The sequence below is a fragment of the Berghia stephanieae genome, chromosome 13 (genome assembly GCF_034508935.2).
Source record: "Berghia stephanieae isolate SIO BIC M18660-M18661 chromosome 13, UCSD_Bste_1.3, whole genome shotgun sequence".
In the NCBI taxonomy this organism is placed as follows: domain Eukaryota; kingdom Metazoa; phylum Mollusca; class Gastropoda; order Nudibranchia; family Aeolidiidae; genus Berghia; species Berghia stephanieae.
In genome coordinates, this window is record NC_088372.1 from 10,593,734 (window position 1) to 10,601,475 (window position 7,742).

At 37.2% G+C, this 7,742-nt stretch overlaps 1 protein-coding gene across 2 annotated transcripts in view; it reads right to left on the reverse strand.

Annotated features, from left to right (window-relative positions):
• Positions 1-7,742, reverse strand: part of LOC144958739 (protein Wnt-10a-like) — a 36,000-nt gene that overhangs the window by 26,972 nt on the left and 1,286 nt on the right. The gene's annotated exons all lie outside the window — the stretch shown is intronic.

Here is a 7,742-nt window from a genome sequence, read left to right on the forward strand (position 1 = left end):
GATTAACCCAGGTGTCAGCTGCAGGGCAGCGCCTCAAATTGAGCTAGGGCGAGGTGACTTACTCAAGGCCAAGCAGCATAACGGCGGGTGATCGAACTCGGTACTTTTCGGGTACGAAGCAAAGACCGTACCGCTTAGCCACGCTTAATAGTATTCGAAACTTAGGATAGAACCCTTTTTATGTATTACCCCAGTCGACTCAGGTGAGTTCCCGGTCATAGAGAGTGACATAAATTGAAAGTTAAATTACAATACTATGAATTATAAGTCATAAAGTAAATTATTAATAAACGTCTAATACGCTATTATTACTGTAGAGAGGGAAATTTGGCACCGTATGGGACTGCTGAGGGAAATAAAGAGAAAGCCGACGGGTCATATATGCAAGTCTGTCACCCGAACCCTCTTATGGGCCTAGTGTAACATTGTTGTAATGGACAATATTTTGCGTCAATTTTGTTTTTGAGATTACACTTACAACAATGAGCCCATAATTAATTCGGTTATCAGACCTGTAATAAATGCACGTCGGATAAAGCGCATAGCATAGAAGCATGGTGTAGCTGTGAATATGCACAATATGAATATTTAGATATGTGCGGTTATGTGGGCTAGTGGTATGACACTCGCTTTCGGATCGGAAGGTCCTGGCTTCGAGCCTCGCTCGGCGCATAGATGAGTCCTTTTGGGGAAGCTCTTTCTAAATATTCTCTCACCGTACTCAGGTGTAAAATGAGAACCTGGCCGTTAACAGCGTTGTCTCTGTCCGAAAATATTGTAATGTCGCCTAACAGGCGTCATGTCCCGTCATACATGTCCTATCTGAAGGGTAGGCCGAAATTGCGTCTGTCCGTTTTATGGTATAAAACGGGGGTTAATTCCGGAACCGAGAGCTGTATGGATTTAAAAGACTACCAGTCACCCAAATCAGGATCATATGCATAATAATCATTCAAATTAACATAAAGAATGCATGGAATTATTCCTTTGATATGGTTACACATTCTTTGTTGTATCAATAATCTCTGAGTACAACATCAATGAATGTCGTCAGTATGTGTTATACACTATGTAATGTAATCTTTGTACTTGTTTACTCCCATCTACCCCCCCCCCCCCCCCCCCCCCCCCCCCGCCACACACACACACACACACACACACACACACACACAAACACACGCCTTTTCCGTCAGTTGCATAAATATACAGAATCACGATAAATGCAAAGACACGTACATATAATATAATATAATATAATATAATATAATATAATATAATATAATATAATATAATAATAAATGTAATGATTGGATTTACTTTGACAGATACTTACACAGATTCGTAGACACATATCACTACTATTATTCAGAAGCACTTAGAAAGAAAGAGAGAGAGAGAGAGAGAGAGAGAGAGAGAGAGAGAGAAGAGAGATAGAGAGAGAGAGAGAAGTAAGAGAAGAAAGATAGAGAGAGAGAGATAGAGAGAGAGATAGAGAGAGAGAGAGAGAGAGAGAGAGAGAGAGAGAGAGAGAGAGAGAGAGAGAGAGAGAGAATGGGGGAATGTGTCTTTCACCGACTGAGCCTCTAAGTTAAGTCCATCACAACGAACACTATAATGAAGACAACACATAATTAATTTTTAAAAAACACTTCTAAGAGCTGTATAGTTTCTACGATCAAACAAAACAATGAGCCTCGATAAATGCGATAAAAGTCCATATTGTATACGCTTTTTACTATTAATCAAGTCACTGATCAGGGGGACATAATCACATCCCAATTGGATTCACTCGTCTGATGTCACGTCGCCCAAAAAAGGCGAAAAAATGGGTACTTTTTACTCTTCATGCTGGCTAGAACTTTTCATATGTCTTATGATCAGAATGTGATAAAGTCAAAACATGATCAGATTTATAATGTTTTTCTCCTTTGGATACACTTTTATGCTCGTCGGAGAAATATTTCATAAAGGCGCCGGCCGTTGTTCCGAAAGTTTAGAGCCAGTTACTAAGTTACCAAGTTACCATTACGAGGGAATTGACGTCATGACTGTTGAAGCCTATTCACATTCACTCAATAGAACAGAATAAGGGAAACAATTCGAGTCGACCACCCACCAGGGCGAAAAAAAACAAACAAACAACAAAATAACCCTGCAACGAAATACCAAAATAACGAAATGGAACATTAAGAAACACCCAATTAAATTCAGTTATATTTTTAAAAAATTGAGCTTTTATATAGCGCAATATCCACTAAACGTGCTCAAAGCGCTTTACAAGGGGTCCCTGGTCAACAGCAACACTCAACATTTAGGACGGGACATGACGCCTGTTAGGCGAGATTACAATTTTCCGGACAGAGACAACGCTGTTAACGGCCAGGTACTCATTTTACACCTGAGTACGGTGAGAGAATGTGAGTAAAGAGCCTTTTCCAAGGACTCAACTATGCGCCGAGCGAGGCTCGAACCCAGGACCTTTCGATCCGAAAGCGAGTGTCATACCACAAGACCACATAGCCGCATATTAGAAAGTTTCAGGATTTTTTTTAAAGAAAAAAATTAATTCCCCTGAAGATTATATTTCGTTTATATCCTTAACAAATACAATAACACGCATGAATGATTATAACTCTTATTGAACGGTAACCCCCAAAAAAGTATTAATATTTTTATTCAATTTAATTTTACAAGACATAAAGTCTTTTTCTTCCAGTTTGCCTTAATGAAAACAACTTAATAGGATTGATGTGAACTCGTAATCCAGGTATGTTGATATAAAACAAATTATGAATTCATTGAATTCCTTTCATCTCTATGTCGTCATTCTTATGAAATCCTGTTTCAATCTTGTGAGCTATTGTCAATCTTTAATCTTAGTGCGGCTATGTGGTCTTGCGGTATGACACTCGCTTTCGGGCCGAAAAGACCTGGGTTCGAGCCTTGCTCGGCGCATAGTTGGGTCCTTGGAAAAGGCTCTTTACTCACATTCTCTCAGCGTACTCGGGTGTAAAAAGAGTACTTGGCCGTTAACAGCGTTGTCTCTGTCGGGAAAAAAGTGTAATATCGCCTAATAGGCGTCAATGTCTCGTCCTACAAATTAAGTGTTGCTGTTGGCCAGGGACCCCTTGTAAAGCACACTGAGCACGTTTAGTGGATATTGCCTTATATAAAAGCTCAACTTTTTAAAAAAAGGTTTCTATATACTTTACATCACGAAACTGTTAATTATCGTCTTATTCCAGTCTTTAGTCGAGAAGGCAAATCTCGAAAATTGACTCTAAAATCCAAGTTATGGAATTATAAACGGATTTTGTATAAGATTTATTTTTCTCCGTTGAAAAGAGTGAATCGAGATTCGTCAGTCTCACATTTTGTAGGTTTAAATTCCATTTTTGCCACCATTGTGGTTTTGTGGTATGACACCCACTCGTCTTTGGACCGATAGGTCCAGGGTTCGAGTCCCGCTGTGAGCTGCGCGAAGTTGAGTATTTGGAAAGCAGGTCGCAGGTTCAAACCCCACCACCGCCGCGAAAAATTTTTTTTATTCTCTATTGTCTTCTGGCACTTTTCTACTCACTTCATATCTTGTTGTACCAACATAAGTGCCTGCTCCACTCACTTTTCTGAATTATAAATTCACCCCATATACCGGAGCATTCTCAATGTTTCTATGTTATATGTTTGTGTTGAGAATATTGGCTATTAAGCTTAACTGCTGGTCAAAAATAACTTCGCGATGGTTGTGCGCGAGCGAGCCTGCGATCTCCAAGAAGTGGTGAAGAGGTCTCTAGAAATATGACTTGGGTTTGAAACGAATAATTTGTGTTCGTGGATGGCTCACACGGTAGAGCCACGCTCTCACCTGCCAGGCGGAGTTGTCGTACCAATAAGGTCGCAGGTTCAAACCCCACCACCGCCGCGAAAAATTTTTTTTATTCTCTATTGTCTTCTGGCACTTTTCTACTCACTTCATATCTTAGTATTTGGAAAGGGCACTCTATTCACGTTTGGTTCAACATGAGTACCCGGCCTGTAACTCTCTCCTTACCAGCCATGTTCAGGATTTTCCCAAAAACTCGCCCAACTATCACAAAATATATTTTTTTCACTCAAACACAATAGCAGTAAGTTCTTGCGATACATAATTTTATGATGTACAAAAGAACTTTGAAAAAGAAAAAGGTTGGTTGTATCGTAACGAATGGGACGATTTTCCATTCGTTGGTAAGGAGAGGGTTAACATCGTTGTCTATGTCGAAAACAAATAATGAGATAACACCTTGTCCTACATCTTAAGTGGGAGTCTCGATAGCTCAGTTGGTAGAGCACTCGCTTCACACGCAAAGGGACCGAGATCGATCGAGATTTTTTATGATCCCGTTTTTCTACCCATCAGTGAATGCGTAGCTGGGTCTGTTAGATCTGGCAGAAATGACTTTGCAATAGACTAGAGTCCTATCCAAAAAATAGCGAGCAATTGCTATTGTCCGTCCCATGCTATAGAAACTGGGATAAACTCCGGCTCCGAAGGACTACTCCATGTTAAGTGTTGCGGTTGGCTTGGGGACCCACTGTATAGTGCGTTGAGCGTTAATTAGATATTGCGCTATATTAGTTCTCAATCATTTTTTCACAGTGGCATACTACGGACTGTTGGTAATGTTTACTTTGACTCAACTACGAATAGATGAAATCAAAATATTGACATTTACGCGCTCTGAGTAATTATAAATTTTCATCCTCTTTTCTAAGGTCTTAGTTGTCTCTTATATACGTTTCAGACTACGGTTCACATTGGAATTTCAAGACACACACACACATACACACATACACATACAAACACACGCGCACACACACACATACACACACACACACACGCTCGCACGCACAAATTTCAAATTGCGATCAATTCATTATTTGGAAATTGTTCCACGTGAGGTAAATCCTTCTGTAAATTAATACGTCTAGTTCTATAAATTTGAGCCCCCTAAAAAAACATGAAAGAATTGAAAATTTCGAATGTCGAAATTTCAATTTTTTTATACATTTGAAAACTCGAATCATGCTCAAACTCGACCATTTCAAGCAAAAATTCCCAAATTTCATGATTGTAAAATAGCCAAATTTCGGAAATTTAAAAAGATTGACACATCTTACCAACACACACGTGAAAAAATCGAACATTTCGAATGTTGCCAGTAAGTCTGTGCTTGATGGCAAAGATTTAACATTGGACTGTAAGGAACAATTTTAACCCAACCCATTTGTGAACTCTCGCCTCAAAATGGTATTAAGTCGGGATGATTAAGATGCTGAAAATGGAATTTGTAGCCCGAAAAATCAAACTTAAGTTGAGTTTATATTCCTTACAGAGGAGAAGGAATATCATATTTTACTGTGCTAAATACCAACTACCAGTTTAACTATAATTTGACTTTGTAAGTATCTGGTCCATCCCGACATAATACCGTTTTGAGACGTTGGGTCACATTTTTAAAAGGATAGATTTGCGACAATGTGGCCTTGTGGTACGTGCACTGGCCTTCGGAGACGGAAGGTCCTGGGTTCGAGTCCTGTTTTGAGTCATTGGAAAAAGGCTAATATAAATCCAAATTGTGTGATGTTTGCAGACGATAGCAAAATCTTGGCAATTAAGTTTCAATATTATAAAATGTAAAAATTGAGCTTTGAGCTTTTATAAAGAGCAATATCCACTGAACGTGCTCAAAACGCTTTACAAAGGGTCCCTGACCAACAGCAACATATAACATAAAGAACGAGACATCACGCCTGTAAGGCGATAATACAATATTTTTCGGACAGAGACAACGCTGTTAACGGCCAGGTACTCATTTTACACCTGAGTACGGTGAGAGAATGTGAGTAAAGAGTCATTTTCAAGGACTCAACTATGCGATGAGCGAGGCTCGAACCCAGGACCTTCCTATCCGAAAGCGAGTGTCATACCACAAGACCACATAGCCGCAAAATGTATAGTCTTACATGTTGGTAGAAAACCTCCTTATTAAGATAACTCCGTGAACCCAGTTGGCAGTGATGCAGAGAAGAAGTATGGGGTTGATTTTAATCATCGGGAATTAAACTGAAATGTTTGATTGTATGAATAGGCTAAACGGGATGATTGGTATTATTCGTAGGATTGCTTCTTGTATGAATCTTACAATATTTCTTCAATCATATAGATAGAACAAATATGACGTCACTCAGGCCTTTGTTATTGTTTTTTTTTTTTGTCATACATGGTTGTGACTAATTCTCACTAAACTGTATTAACCAGACTATAAATGTTCAAGGTTACACATAGTTGTGTGTGTTGGTCATTTATGGGTGGCAATGTTGTGAGCTTATAGCCAAGCGCACACTATCTATATGAATGTTACAATATTTCTTCAATCATATACATCGGGCGTTAGGCCATACTTGAATATGGAAACTGTACATGGAGCCCATTATTCAATCATCAGACATTTTGATTTAGAAAATGCCCAAAGTAGGGCAACAAAGGTTCTGGGAGAAACTGAAAATATTATACCTAACGAGGAAAAAAATGAGCTTTTATATAGCGCAATAACCACTAAACGTGTTCAATTGCGCTTTACAAGGGGTCCCTGAATAACAGCAACATTTAACATGTACGACGGGACATGACCTGTTCGGCGATATTACAATTTTTTTCCGGACAGAGACAACGTTGTTAATGGGCATGTTTTCGTTTTTCACCTGAGTACGTTGAGAGAATGTAAGTAAAGCGAGCCGGAAAGGTTAAAAAAAACTTAGCGCTCCCACCCGTAACATACAGAAGATAGAGGAGTAGCCTAAAATAGCCTTGCCCATAATTTTGATCAAATTGGACAAAATACAATTTTTAAGAACTCCCATATAAAATTTCCCCGCAGAGATAGAGACAATCGTTTTATCACACACCCGTAGTTCGGTAATTAGGTATTTTTCCATTGTAAGAACAGGTAATATACGGAACAGTATAAAACCAACAACTCCAAAAGAATAAATTACTATAAGAATGACATAGAGCTCCATATCTAAACAGATGTATTTGGTGATCAGTTTTAATATATTTTTTTTTTCTCTTTTTTTGATTGTTCGTGAAATAAATAATAATCATAATTATCATCATATCAGGGAATTTTTTACCTGAGACTTTGTGATTGCCGTACAAATTAGTACTATGTCGGGGGAGGGGGGGGGGGGAGAGATTACATGCTAAAAAGTTACTTCTCGTGCCAGAGTACAAACATACATATTAGTGATTATCGTAATCGAGAACAAAAGGGGCCAATACCACATTTACACCGGGTTTTCAAAGCAACCCTTACTATGATATGTTATGTTATGCTGTGTTAATAATAATGGTGAGATATAGAAATGATATGATGATGATATGATGAATGACAATAACAATAAAAAATATTGAATAATAATAATGATAACGTTAATAATTAAAAATAATAAAATAATATTAATAATAATATTATAATAATAATAATAATAATAATAAAATAATAATAATAATAATAATAATAATAAAATAATATTATAATAATTAATTAATAAAATAATAAATAATTAAAATTAAAATAATAATTAATTAAATTAATAATTTAATAATAAAAAATAATAAAATAATAATAATAATTTTTAAAATAATAAAAATAATAAAATAATAATTTAAAAATAAAAATTTAAAAAAATAAAAAATA